Genomic DNA, 16,367 nt, shown 5'->3' with positions numbered 1-16,367 from the left:
ATCTTCTCCCCCCATTTTGTTTTTGTTAATAACTTTAATTTCGACTATTGATATTTTTTAGTGTAGAATGGCATTTTTTCTTCCCTATATGATGATGTGCCATCTATTTTATTGGGACCTTGTGAATTCTTGATAAATACTTATCCCGGTAAGCTCTCTTATTACATTAAAAACCCTTCAAAACAATATTCCTTCAATCATTAGAACCTTCTCAACGTAATTATTTACGGAAAATATATATATATATATATATATATATATATATATATATATATATATGATCTATTGAAGACTAGATCATGGATCATTGAAATTGATGTCTTTTTATTGGGATAATTGGTATTTGAGAAATGCCTTTAGGATGCATAAAACTGGCCACGTGTTTTAATCGGTTATGTGATTATGTGTTCTAAAATTGGAACCCACAACCATTAAAAGTTTCCATTGCATTTGGTTAGAAATTATGAATAGGTGAGACAACTTTTCTGAAGAAATTGACATATTTTAGGGTTCATTATTTTATATCTATGGGAACTCAAGAATATGCTAATAATTTAGTTATGGGTTTCATATTTGATAAAAATAAATAAAAAATAACTCAATGTGTTTCTTACTATATATGCTCAATCTGAAATCTATATCATGTACACAATCAAATCTTCTCCCCCCATTTTGTTTTTGTTAATAACTTTAATTTCGACTATTGATATTTTTTAGTGTAGAATGGCATTTTTTCTTCCCTATATGATGATGTGCCATCTATTTTATTGGGACCTTGTGAATTCTTGAGAAATACTTATCCCGATAAGCTCTCTTATTACATTAAAAACCCTTCAAAACAATATTCCTTCAATCATTAGAACCTTCTCAACGTAATTCTTTACGGAATATATATATATATATATATAACATATCTGATCTACTAATCTCCAAGTAGAAAAGAGGTTATTCCATCCCTTTCTTTCAAATTCAAACCTTGGAGTTCATTTAAAGATGTGTTCGACGATCAGTGGATGTGTTGATCAACTAATGGGCCCATGCATACCTTTGTGAGAGGTCACAAGTGCTCAATGAATCATCTTTATACTAAACTACATGATAAAATAATATCATGTACACCAATGAACTTTCAAATAGTGTATTGTAGGGATCATTTACTTCTGAATAAACATTTCTTTTACTTATGGCTTTGCCAAAAGTTATGAATCTTCTACTTTTCATGGAGATGTAGGAAAATGGTCATTCTTATCGAAGAATCCAACATTACAGAATCACGATCATGGATCACAAGGGAAAAAAATAAAACCTATGACTATTTTTCCATAAATGGAATCTCAAATTAGTGTTGATCTAGATCTACTAGCATTATATGGTACACCCTTGCTACATTATTAATTCTATCAAAGGGGGCTATAAATAAATCCTACAAATAATTTCCTTTGGAAAACACATGGACAATCTTCTCATCAACAATCTTGCTATTGGTTCATGGAGAAACAAAGAATCCCATGCGACATTCTTACTTTTAAACAAGACTAGAAACTCCATGGTCTATAACATTCATTCAAAATTCATGGTTTTCATTCCACATTTTTTAAGCATTACTTAGCAAATCCATCAAATATGTAACCATACTCTCCTTCTCACTCATGTCTATCAATATACGCTTCACTACTTATTTATAAAAATCTCTTTTGGGCCCTTGATGCTTCTCTAGGTTTTAGAGATCATTCATATTTTCATAGTGCCTCTCTCTGTGGTGTTATTTATTGCACTGTAAAATTATTTATGCTCTCCCTAATCTCCTTGTGTGTGGCATGTCTAAGGCAAGTTTGCATGCATAGCTAGGGTTCAAGCTTAAATATTATCATTTTATATTTACAAACCCATTAGTATTTTAAATGAGTGGATTATTCGTAGACAAAGTTATGAGGGCCCTCTCAAATTGGGAGAATAAATACTAGTTATCTTTGGCCATTCTGCTAAAAGAATTTAAGGTACAATCATTTAAAAGGAAAGTGTTGATTGTTAAGAAATAATCACTAATTTGTCTAATGTGGTGCTACCAAAACACACATAGAAACCATTTTTATATTTAGATAAGGTACACCAATTTTTTTTAGCTTTGTTATGATGAAAATATGTGGGTAAGGTCCTAGAAAGAATATTTTCTTTGTAATAGTTAGATGGATGGTCAAGTGATGGGTTTTGTAACAATACATTTATTTGGTAGAAATCGAGGTTCAGAGGTGGGTTTTGTAATAATATATTGAGTTATGGAACCCAAAATGAGAGACTCGGGTTTTATTTCTCACAGTAGAAGCCAATCTCCCATGAATGATATTAGTAGTGTTTTATTCATTGATCCCTCAATCATTTCAAAACATTTTTTTTTCTTGAGAGTTCTTACAACACATTGTTGCAATACACCACATCCCCATTTACTATTAGTGCCTTGTTCAAACCTCGAATCATTATTGATTATTTAGTTAAGAAATATACATAATCCACCTTATATATTTTCCCTAGCTAATCATGTATATGCAGTTCAATATGGTATATAATTTGTAAGTATCATTTTGATGCTCTCTATTGATATCTTCTTTATCATCTATAATAGTCTGCAATGCTCAAATTCTTCTAATATATCCAAGTTTTTATTTGTCCGTTTCTCATTGTTTTTCAATTTTTAGTGTTTGGTATTCCATAGAATGAATTTCAAGCCTTGTTTGTGGGTATTCAATAATTGAAAGATATGTCAAAACATAGTTTTCGTATAAAGGCTTGAAAATTGAAGAAATAATTGGCTTAAATATTTCTCATGGAGTAGCAAGTATAGAACACTAATTCCATAGGTAAAGGGCTAAGAATAGTCCCTATCCTTACAGGGAATCTGAACTTCACCATGTCTTGGTGGCATGAATTGACATGAGGCAAAGATATAGAACCCCTTGAGATAAGATCAAAGAAAACCAAGAGGAGGAAGAAGTTAAAGCTTCTAAATCCACCCAATCTATTGTCTCCCATTGTAATATTGGAGTAAATAAAGATTAATTTAATATCACATTTTCTTATTGAAGAGATGTATAGCTATTTTACATTTGTGCAACTTTCCACATTACATTTTGGAAATATTTCTTTGAAGAGATTGGAAAATACGACATTAAGATTGTCAAAACTATAAATATTGATAAGGTCTCCAAACTGTTAACCAACTTCCAAGTGAACCCCTCTTTTGACATTTTTTAATATGCATTATATAGATGCATGGTGAATATAATTTTTAAGATGATGTCCTCTATGGGCCAAGCAAGTCCTTGCAATGAATGCTTAAATATACTCTTGAATTCCGCCATGCAAAGAATGCAAAATATCATTTCTTTTCTTTTATTTGATCAAGATTTAATGAAACATCAATGGTTCTCCTTCATTTCCCATTTTGTGAGCCAATTTCTTCAAATCCTCCAATAGAATATTATCATAAGGGAATGATCAATGTGATTAAAGTTAATTGCATTTCTATGCTATCTTGAGAAAGTTAAAGTGGACAAGATATAATTCTTGCATTATTAAATTTGAAGCTAGATTCCAAAATGTTTTCCTCAAACTAAGATCTACAACCAGAGAATCCACTTATTCATTACCACTTCAATGTAATCGGTTTGTTAAATCATAATTTTATTTTGATGATGGTAGGTGAATTATTGTTGATTCTCTTGTAAGTGGTCAATCTTACCTTTGGTTACTTGGTCATAGGCTGCAATATGGACACTTGTGTTTGACCAAGAAAATTTAATTACTAAACAAAACATTTGAAACAAACATTGTTGTAAGATTACTTATCTTAATAAATTGATATATTATGTCATATATGTTATAAACTAAGTAAGAAATGGAAATGTGATCAAATTATTGGTAGCTATGTGAGACTTGTTAAAAGATTATTTGGTTAATCTTGCACTTATAATGGTATATTGATATGTCCGTGAGAAATATATTGAGAAAAATACATTAACATTATAATATTATCATGGTATGGAGTTTAATTTAACCCTAAAGAGGTGAGTTGATTTGGGCAAGTACTCTTGACATGGAAATTGTTAAACACATACATGGCTAAGGAAAAATATGAATGATCAGCATTGAATATCTTATTATTCACAATGATACATATTTATAATACATTGGGTGACCCTTGGTTTCATATTGTGAGTGATCTTTTGGACTCCCTTTGACTGTTCAACTTCCACACCAACCCTTAGAGGATTAGGCATCCAACATTCTCCCCCTTAATTCGAAGGGGTATGTGTGAGTCCAAGAAGAGATTTGTAATACAAAATGTTAAAAAACATATATGGAAGCACTACGCTAAATGTGATCCCTGAAATGTTAGCATGAGGGGGTGGTTTAAGGATTACCACCAACATTAGAATGCTTAGTGCATATCCCAGAACTCTTCCAAATCTGGTAAGAAGCTGAAATATTCTACTAGAGGAAGTGTCCCTAATGATTTGGAGAGGGAGAGCTTCAACGTGAAATGGGGAGGTCTACAACCTGCAGTGGTTTAAGGATGATCACCAACTATGGAATGCTTAATGCAATTCTTTGAACTCTTCCAGAATTGGAAAGGAGCTGGATTCTTCTGTTAGAGGAAGTGTCCCCAATTCTTTGAAGAGGGAGAAGCTTAACTTGAAAAGGGAGGTCTCAAACCCACATAGATGGTTTAAGGCTTACCACCAACCAAAGGCATGCTCATGGGCATCTTTGTCTCTGGCTACAACTCTAAATCTAGTACGACAGGTTTTGGCTCAGGATCACTTGATGTGGCTTTGAAGCTTGTGTATGACCAGCACTTCCCCCCCTGTCAGATACAAGGTGAGAAGATGAAGAGATCTCAACAACAAGACTTTTCAATATTCGAGAAAAAATATTGTTGTATGAGTCTTCTTGGCTATTGAAGCCCATTGCCAAGAAGCAATCCATCCAAGATGAATCTTTTTTCTTGTGGGATGCTTGTTTTTGAAGCATCTGTGTCAAGAATGAGTACGTTGATCATAATGCTTACGCAGATGAAGATCAAAACAATGATCTTTCATATGGAAAAATTTGTCACAATGTTGGCATCTAACATTCTATTGTGGTTGCAAATGTGGAGGAGCAGAATCTTGAACATATGAAGGGAAATTTCCATGAAGAAACCCAACACTTTGAAATTGAATGGGCTTGGAATAGTATGGAATATGAAAGGACACATCCTTGTCATATCCAAGACCTGTTATGTGCTTGTTGTTGACAAAATCTTCCCAAGTTCTGATGATTGGCTCGGGAAGTGAAGGCTGAATTTATGCTTTTTCATGCAAATATGTTATTGTGTTAGGCACTGAATGTGAATCTTGCTCAACCTTACTGATCTTATCATTTTTTGGTTGTTGATGGGTGTTTTTTAAACCGTGAACAAAGAATTGTTTTGACATAAAAAAATTTAGAATGACAAATATACTAAAGCTCATCTCGATGGAACTGAGATTCTAGTTGCAAAAAATCAATATTTTCCTTTGCATTATGTAAGTAGGTTCGAATGTCAACAAGATAAGCTTCATCGATTCTTACTGTATCATGATCAGAGGAATATATAAGAGTTTTTAAGAACTCTAATACTTCACCCATTCTGGCTATTTTATCCATTGTCAAAATTGCACTTTAAAGTGATCACAACTATAAACCATATAATTCAACTCATCTTCAATGCACAAATATAGACCAAGACCTATGGAGAGCTCAATCAACATACAATATATTCGATGTTGAAATTAGGTACAAACTTCAACACAGAGATTAATAATGCATATATCATATATACTCACATATGAACCAGCAATAGAGGCATATGAATGGACCAACACACATATGATGTGGTTTTAATCAACACACAAAGAAGGAAATGAACCAAGCACTGCAATCAACAAAATTTTTAACCCCAACACATTTATAACATCAATGTTGCTCTAAATCATGACTTCTAATATGCTAAAGCAGTCATTATTCAACTCAAACTCTCACCACAGTTGATGATGTATGACAATATACAGATAAGGTTGTTATTAAAGAATTGGATATGGAGGCCAAAATGGATGCCTGTCTTGATATTACTTTATGGCGAGTAGAATAATGACTCAAGATGCTCACAGACTCGAACCATAACATCTATTTTTATCCACCTAATGAATGACCAATATCGAACCATAACATCTATTTTTATCCTTGGGGGCACTTGATCTGAAATGATCATATGTTAAAACTGAACTAGAATTGATTATGCCATTAATAAATAGAATGTTAACTGAAAGTGCTGAAACTGTGAGAACTGATCGAGAAGAAGACTTTAAAATAGATGAGAAAACATAAATAAGATGCAAAATAGTAGTGCAAAAAACAAATGCACAACGATACCAGATAGCAAGATTGATTATGGAGTTTGTCCCTAATGGATTACGTCTTTGGGTCTGCTTTAAAGATGGGCGATCACTTTATTAGGATTGAAACCAAGGAGGTCGATTACACAAAAATTTGATCGAGCTGAATGTGCATGCAGGCACTTCTGGTCACTGTGAAAGGATATCTCTCTCAACCAACTCTCCAACGCCTATCACGGTTCCCAATTCCGACTCCAGATGCTCCTATTACACTGAAAACAAAACAACCTCTATCCTCCAAATCCTGCACATGAAACTCAAAACCACTCTAATGCACTTCAATGAGAAAAATACCTTTTTAAAACCCTACAAGTACACTCAAGCCTCCTTAGGCTGAATTCAAGATGAACAAGTTGCAATTTGGGGTTTTCTAGGTCTCGGTCTTATCACTGTTTGCCACCTAGGATAAGGTTGCTTGGTGGTTGAATTAGTTTGCACCAAAATTGCAACGAAAACCCAAAATAAAACTTTATATTAACACATAGCCATTGGCATCTTGTTGGCCGGGTAGAGGAGGTTGACCGCCGACATGTGACTGTCGCGGTCTAACTACAGGCTTCCACCTCCACAGTCTTCCTTCGGTGGTTCCAGCTACCAATGCTTTGGCGGTTCTGATTATGATTTGTTCACATGCTCAGGTTACGGTTAGGATTGTTCTGAGCGGTGACATAACCTTCGGCATTTGTAACCCTGACTACCCGACTGCTCACATGGAATATGTTGGCTAGTTGAATTGTTTATGAATTAAACATTCAAGTACCACATTAATTGTCAACCAGGGAAAGTCTTTTTATTTCAAAGGCTATTGCGTACTGTATGCACTCAAAATCTAAAAGCATCGAAAAGTTGTAGTATACGTAATTCTTACGCTATGTCATTACAGTACTTGTTAAGATGAAAGCAATTAATTAAAAATACGAATCTGGAAAGCGAAGTAATGGACGCTCTGTTGGCAGAGGATCAGGACCCTATCCTCCAGATGGGAACATTCAACACCTGCCCCTGTAATCAGATTTACTAATGCACACTGCACTCTCATTCACCGGTGAGAAACAAACTCAAGTGATTAATGAAACAGAGTACTAGCAAAACAAAGAATACCAGAGGTAATGCTTATCAATTCCAAACAGAGTACCAGAAAGAAACTACTGCACACTTACACACTTGACAAGAAAGTAAATGGGTGAATCTTGTGAGGAAGGTGGGCCCAGTCCCTCTCACAAGATTCCCTAGGAAAACGAAGACGGGATTAAGTGCTCAAAACAATTTTATATTCATCTGCCAAAAAGATTAAATACAATAGAGTTCAGACTTGCTGATGTTCTCAGAATCTCGCTTACAGACTGACCATAGACACCGACTAATCCCTTTTTCATGTAGATGTCTCCTCTTTATAGAGGATACATCTATTACAATAAAGTATTGCAGCCTATTCAGTTAACCCATCTTGTCAAAAATAAGCAATTCAGAGTGTTGTTACAACAGTATGATAATACATTCTTTTCTTGAGCTTTAGCTGTTACACAGCGGGTAACTGACTTTGACCGTCTTCTCAGGATCTTCATATTCCTTGGCCATTTCCCCATGCTGTTCATGCTGACTGTGTTCTTCTTTCTTTAGACTTCCGCTTGATTATGCCACGTCAAGATTCCTTAGATAGCTGCCATCTGTTGTTCGTGGTTGTTACAAAATAGCTTGCTTTAGGTAATTGTTGTTGCTGACTGTAGCAACTACGGAGTTGCTGCTTCTGGTGTTGCAGCAACTGCGTAGTTGCTGTTTCTGGTGTTACAGCAATTGCGTAGTTGCTGTTTTTGGTGTTACAGCAACTATACATTATAACTCTTGCAAGCTTAAGACAATTATTTGACAATTTAGTCAGCGTTTCCAAGGATAAGTATAAAGATATTCACGAATATGAAATAAAAAATTAAACATAGATATGCGGAAGGTTACTTCATACCTTGGGGTCAATATGTCATTATAAAATAAAAGCTTTCAACTTATGACTGCAAAAGGGTAATAATACGGCAAAAGATAAGGTCAAAAATAGGTCAATTGTGAGTCCCAACATCCCCCCCAACTGAAGAGATTGCATGTCCCCATGCAATGTCTACTCTGAGTCTGAGTCGGAGAACTAGGACGAACAATGCAGATTACTAAGACAATAGCTGTAGGGAGTAACATCAAACTTGTCTCTGAAACCACAAACAGTTCGTATATGTTTCCATGCTGCTACCTCTTCTCTGTTAGAAAGTCCAAACTGGCCCTTATACTGATCACCCGGCAACCATAAAAGTGGGAACTTGAATTTGTAACCCATCCAATTCTCAGCACAACGTTGCACGCATTCAACATACCTAGGTACCCTTGATAATGCTACTTGCAGATTTGATGGGTTATACGGGTGATATTCCTTCCTTTCTGTGGGGCAGTTATCCCAAAATAGTTTATTTGCTTTAACAGCCAATGATGCTTTGGTCTTTACATACTGCTGACAGTCTGTTAGGACCTCTGTTCGCAGTCTCATAACATGCTCCTTCATATCATCATTGCTTGTCATTTTTAAGTGTTGTGAAATGAAAGTGGCAGCGTTCTGTGGTTCAGACCGCATCCACAAAAGACAATTCTGTTCGTTTTGGAGGCCTGAGACATAGGCATTTTACCAGGTAAGCTGATTAGTCAAAAAGGAGATGAAGGCTCTCAATTGAATGTCACCTACCACAGGTATCATATTCATGTTTCTTTCTTCAGACACAACCTCATTATGGAGGTACAATTCACATAGCAGGTTTTGGTCGCTTTTGGGTGCCGACTAATTGTTCACTTGCTCAATTAAACATGATGACGACAACCAAACCCTGCAAAAAAGGACGAAAAACCCACGTCGACACTAAATCCCGTGAGGCAGATGACAAACACATGTCGATGACCAAATTTTGGTGACACTGACGAAAACCACATTTCGACAGCCAAGTACAAAACCATATCACCATGAAAACCATTGACATCACCTGAATAACATGAACCATAAATAACACTGTTGAAACTGAACGACACCTGACTGAATTGTTGACGACGACACTAAACCTGTGTAACTGATCTGACAAGATCCTCTTGGATCAATCCTCTCCACTTGAAAGCTTTTGGACCACAAAAGTTTGACTTAAATAATTAGTTGATGAGGGTAGAGCTCCCTCACTTTCCACCTTGCCCTGATGTCGTACCAATACATTCGATCAATCACCTGCAAGTGAAGACCCGGATGATGCTGACCATGGTACATTTTGAATCAGTGACCTGTTCCTTCCATCTGCAATATGTACAACGTGTGATGATGGTCAAACAACCTGTTGAGAACATGGCCATTGAATTCTTTCCATGAAATAGCATGAGTTAGTGATTCATAATCATCTTTGAAAACAGTGCCTACAAGATATTGTTCAATACTATTGACATGCATTAATAATCTATTTTGTGGAATAACAGAGACAATCAAAGACATTTTTGACATCAAACCAGCTACTTGACTTGTGATACCTTCCTGTTTCCTGATTACTGAGTGAACTCGCTGCCATAAACCCATCAAACTTTAAGGTAAAAAATGTTGCAACTTAGTTTTTCTTTGAAAGTATTGAAATAGTTGTGGATTTGTTTGAATCACTTTTTATTCATTCATTAAATGATGTTTCCATTGATTAGCACTTTCCCCTAATGCATAAGTTTCCCTTAAAGGTTTTGAATGTTGTGACACTACTTTAGAAAAGGCTTTGATATGAAAACAAATAGGCTTCCTCTCCACTTGAAAAGAGGCTTCCAAACTCTTTGAAACATGAAATGGTGACACAATATAAGAGAAATTTAACACTGACTTTCCCCAATACTGACTTGCATCCTTGTAACTGTTAACTTCCAAACTAGACTGAATTGATTCATTCTGACATTAGCAAGAGGAGGTTTAGGCAAAAACTATAATTCATGTTGTATTCGCTGCTTATGAGTAAGATGTTTGGTTTCTTTAAATAGAATTCGAAAAGTTTCTACCTCTTTGATCAAACTATCTTTAAGCTGAGTCTCATACCTTGAACAAACATCATGTTGATTGTTATGTTGTTCCTTTACACACATGATTACATATATTTTATTTGAACTTATTAATCACTTCATCTAATTAGCATTAACTAAATTCAAGTGATTTTTGTTTTGATGTGCCCTGACAATAAATTCAACCCCATCTTTCTTAAGGTGATATTTATGCTCTCTCCTATAAAATACTACATCACGATCATAAAGTTAAGGACTTCCTAAGACAAATCCACATATGTCTACTGGAACCACTGTTAGGCCCCCATACTACTAGTGTAACCCCTTATTGTTGTTAGGATATTCCGAGACATAGGAAATAGTTAAGTATAACTTGGTCTAGTATAGAGTTAGGTAAAGTGTGTTTCTTTACTATGTACATTTTGTAACTTACAATCCGACGGTCACGATATGTAGTGATCTGATGGTTCATTCTCTCCTCGGTATTATTGACACTTGATCCATGGCTTAACACTCGATTGGTCCATGATCTCTATTTAAAGAGCATGGAGGGTCATTTGTAGGTTAACCGTTCATGAGAGAATCTTATGTAAATTTTCATCCTTTTATTAATAAATTTCCTAAAGTGGCCGTGTTGGCTCAGGCCGTGGACTGTTTCCCTCTTTGAGGGTTTTAACCACGTCAAAAGTACTGGTGTATTGATCTGTGATCTGTTTGTGAGTGGTGTCCTTTGGTGTTCTGTCTGAGGAACTTACCCTGTAAATTCCTACATGGTATCAGAGCTATTTGAGGGCCACGTCCGTTGGTGATCCGAATCTGAAGCCGGTAGAATTGCATCCGACTACCGTTTCCTAGATCTATTGTTTCTGACTGCTTTCAGGCTGAGAGGACTGCTCTATTGTGTTGGGAGCATCTGTTCCAGTGAGGAACCCCTTTCGTTTCACGCGAAAAGGTTTTTGTTAGCCCTAGCTGCGTCATTTTTAAGATTTGGAGGTATACAGTGTTTATTTGCAGTTTACAGTTATTTTCTCTCTCTTTATTTCAGTTTTAGTTTATTTAGCCTTTTTTTATTACCGGATCTATACCTTTCATTTTTGCGTATGCTCTTTTCCCCACGACTTTGTGCGATCTGGGCAAGTTAGAAACAGAAAGGAAGGATTTTTCTCATGTGTATGCTCTTTTCCGTTGCGCCTTAGTGTGATCTCGGAAAATCAGAAACATTGAGGAAAAGATTTAGTTTCCGGCTAAAGCTAACTTCGAGCCGCAAGGTTCATTTTTTTTGTATGTCCGTGTTGGGTTTTGTGTTTTTTTGTTTTGTAGGGAAAAAGAGCTTTCACAAAGCAAGCACGCAACCCAAAGCTTCCACCCCCCCCTCCCCTCTCTCTTTCTCTCAAACTTTTTGTATAGCTCACTTGGTCCAAAGCTAATTTATGAGAGTAGAGGTCTTGAGTTCAAGTCTCCTTTTTGTGGGGGTGGATTTTTCATTTCCACACATTCCCACACTTCGTCGGCATCTTCATCAAATTTTATTCAAAAAGCCATAACTTCTTCATCCGGAAGCCGTTTTCAGAACCGTTTTTTTTTAAACAACCTAATTTTTCGAGATATTTCCATTGGAACACTTAATTTCAGCATCTATAGCTTCAGTTTCTGTTAAAATGGAAAGTCCATGCCAAGTTATTCTTGACAACACCAACTACTTCCAATGGTGGTCCTACATTATGGATTTACTTAGAAGTAAAGGTCTCTACAGAATAGCCACAGGCCAAGAAACCAAACCAAAAGATGAAGATAAGGCAGCTGAATGGGAAAATATACAATATCAAGCACGTGGGTTGATAGGGATGTCTATTTCTCCAGATCTTAGATTCCATATTGCAGAACTTGATACTCCTGATGAAGCATTGAAATAGATTACTAAAGTTTTTGGAATAAAAAATGAACTTAGAGCCCATCAACTTGAAAATGAGTTGCTTACATTGGACCCCAATAATTTTTCTTGCATTGAAGATTTTTTGTCCAAGTTCAAGACCCTTAGACTTCTCTTTGAAGGTGTTAAGGTTAAGAAAGAAGATAGTAACCTTATCTATTCCATTTTTCCTATGTTGGGACCAGCCTACTCTGTGTTTGTTTCCACCTTCCATTCTACAAGAGAAGCCTTCATTTGTCAAGGACAAGACTACAAGTCCCCTTCCTTTGATTCTTTTTGTGATTCTTTAATAAGAGAACAAGAAAAACTCTTACACCTTGGTCTTCTTGATCTTGGGAACTCTTCTAAGAAAGCGTTAGCCGCCCAGCAGCAACCAATTCCAAAGAATCCTAAGTTGTATCCTAAAAGGAATGGTCCTAAACCAAACAAGGGTCCTAAGCAATCTCAACCTCAAAATGAAAAATCATTTCAACAAAATGATAAGACAAATAAAAACAAAGGGAAGAAGACTGAAAGACATTGCAACTTTTGTAATCGAGATGGCCACTTAGAATCCAAATGCTTTAAGAAGATGGAAGCCTTGGAAGTAGCAATGAAGAAGCATAACATCCATTTGGAGCACTCTTCAACTTCAACTTCATCTTCAGGAATGACACTTTCTGCATGTGGTTGTCAAGCATCCCGGTCTGGCTATGCACTAAATGTATATTCTTCTTCTCATTCTCATGAGTGGATCATTGATTCTGGAGCTTCTTATCACATGGCCAAAAACAAATCCATGTTTTCTTCTTTAAATGATTGTAACACCAAAAATATATATGTTAGTGATGATAGATCTCTTAGTGTTGTAGGGACTGGAACTGTTCATATAGACAATGGTCAGTTTAATGATGTATTATGTGTTCCAACCTTATCCTACAACCTTCTATCTGTATATCAGATAACTCATTTAGGTGAAGGTAAAATCGTTGAATTTTCACCTCACGATGTTGTAATTAAGGACCTAAGAGATCTTAGACAGATTTTAGCTACTGGCATTGCTGATGATTCTACAAGGTTGTATAAGTTTCACAACTTTGGGTCATCAAATCTTCCCTTAGTATTTGTTGCTCATAATGATGAAGTGAGAAAACTTTGGCATGAGCGATTTGGTCACTTAAACTACTGCTCTCTCCAGAATCTATGTAAAGAAAATATGGTGACAATTCTTCCAATGGTATCTTGCAGAGATGGTGTTTGTTTGGATGTGTACTTGGAAAACATCATTGGGACAGTTTTGAAAAATGTGCGTCTTGGCACACCTTAGCCCCTTTATAGCTCGTGCATAGTGATTTATGTGGTCCACTTCCAGTTGTTTCATTCTCTGGCTACAATTATTTCTTAACTTCCATTGATGATTTCTCCAGACACACTTGGGTATACTTCTTAAAACTCAAGAGTGAAGTATTTAACATGTTCTTGGCCTTTAAGGCCTTTTTTGAAAAATGATCTGGACATCAAATTCTTAAGCTAAGATCTAATAATGGCGGAGAATATGTTAACAACAAATTCATCAACTTTTGCACTGAGAATGGAATTCAAATGCAACATACTATTCCATATACTCCACAACAAAATGGTGTAGCTGAAAGGAAGAATCACACCTTAAAGGAAATGGCTAATTGTATGATTCAATCTAAAGGACTTAGTCTTAATTATTGGGCAGAAGAAATTAACTGTGCAAATTACATAATAAATCGCACTCCTACTAAGGTTTTAAAGAATATCACTCCAGAAGAAGCATGGAGCTCAATCAAACCAGATGTAAGTCACTTTCGTGTTTTTGGAAGTGAAGCATGGGCCCATATTCCAGATGATAAACATAAAAATTTAAAACCTAAGAGTGAAAAATGTATTTTTGTTGGATATTCTGAAGATGTCAAAGGATATAGACTTATTCCACTTAAGTCCAAAAATGTTATCATTAGAAGAGATGTAAAGTTTGCTGAAAATATATCGGCCTACGAGCCTAGTTCGGCGGATGTGCCACCTCTCCCTATCTCTTCTACTTTTGAAATATTTCTTCTTCGGATGTTGAAAGTGAGGATGAAAATCCTCCCCCACCTTCTCATGATCCTCCTTCAGCTCCTCAGCTTCCAAAATGGGTCCGTGCTACTCGGGATGGAGCAGGTGATCTTGTCGGTGATCCTACAGATCAGTGACGTACACGTTCTCAGTTTGATAGAGCCTCTTCTTTACTGGCTCAAGCTTCAGTGAATTATGATCCTGACACCTTTGCAGAAGCTTCAGGCCATCCAGATTGGGAAGCAGCTATGAATGAAGAATATCATTCATTATTGGCAAATGATACATATTGTCTTGTTCCTCTACCAAAGGGATGAAAACTTGTTAGATGCAAATGGGTTTACAGAACCAAGTATGGACCAGATGTGAAAGTTGATAAACATAAAGCTCGTCTTGTTGCTAAGGGTTTTTCACAAGTTGAAGGCATTGACTACACTGAAACCTTCTCCCATGTTGCCAAAATGAACTCTATCCGCCTTGTTCTTTCCCTTGCTGCCTCTTTCAAATGGGAAGTCCATCAGATGGATGTTAAATCTGCCTTCTTGCATGGGGACTTGCATGAAGAAATCTATATGGAACAACCTATTGGCTTTATAAAAACAGACTCTAGCCTTGTATGTCGGCTTAAGAAATCCCTTTATGGTCTCAAGCAAGCTCCTTGAGCTTGGTATGCCAAAATGGATAACTTTCTTTTAGAAAATGGCTTTTCTAGGTGTCATTCTGACAATACTGTCTACACCAAGAAAGCGGGCAAGTCTCTTATCATTCTTGTCCTTTATGTTGATGATCTTATCCTAACTAGTAGTGATCCCAACCTTATAAACCATGTGAAGACTAGCCTTAAAAGGAAGTTTGAAATGACAGACTTAGGACACTTACATTATTTTCTTGGTCTTCAAGTCTTGCAATCCAAGGAAGGTATTTCCCTTTCCCAGTCCAAGTATGCCTGTGATATTCTACGCCATTTTCACATGGGAGACTATAAGCCAGCCCCTTCTCCCTTTCAGTCTGGAGTCAAACTTTCAGTCACTTGTACTTCTCTTGAAGTTGATGCTACCTTATACCGTCAACTTGTAGGAAAACTTTTGTATCTAACCCATACTCGTCCTGACCTTTCCTTTCCTATTGGCCTTGTTGCTCGGTTTATGAAAAACGCACGTGAAAGTCATTAGAAAGTAGCTAAAAGAATACTTCGTTATGTTCAAGGTACAATTCAGTTTAGGATTCATTACAGTGCCGAAGCATCTCCTCTATTGGTTGGTTTCACTGATTCCGATTGGGCTGGTGACCCTGATGATCGAAAGTCTACTGCAGGTTATGTGTTCACTCTTGGTTCAGGACCTATTACATGGGCTTGCAAGAAACAAGGTTCCATTTCTCTTTCTTCAGCAGAAGTAGAGTATCGTGGTGTCGTAGAAGCTAGTAACGAAGCCTTGTGGCTTCGTCAAATCCTGTCAGAGTTTGGCTTTCAGCAGCAACATCTGACTACACTTGGTGTGATAATCAAAGTGCCATTCAACTATGCAAAGATCCAGTCCAACATCAGTGCAGCAAACACATTGAACTGCACATGCACTTCATCAGAAAGCTCATCCACGACCATGTTCTTGAAGTGCAATATTGTTCAACAGATGATCAAGTTGCAGACATCTTTACAAAGGCTCTCACAGAGGCGAAGTTCACTAAACTTCGATTTATGATTGGAGTTCAGGAAGTTGTCACTAAGGGGGGATAGGCTCTAGTGCCTCCTTCCTTCTCCTATTGTGTCATATTTGTAAATCCTTCAATCCTATCCCAAGTTGTTCTTAAGGGGGGATGTTAGGATATTTCGACACATAGGAAATAGTTAAGTATAACTT

Source organism: Pinus tabuliformis, chromosome 2_2, assembly GCF_031772625.1.
Source record: "Pinus tabuliformis cultivar Carrire ecotype Pingquan chromosome 2_2, CPIR1, whole genome shotgun sequence".
Taxonomy (NCBI): domain Eukaryota; kingdom Viridiplantae; phylum Streptophyta; class Pinopsida; order Pinales; family Pinaceae; genus Pinus; species Pinus tabuliformis.
Note: the sequence above shows the minus strand (reverse complement) of the source record.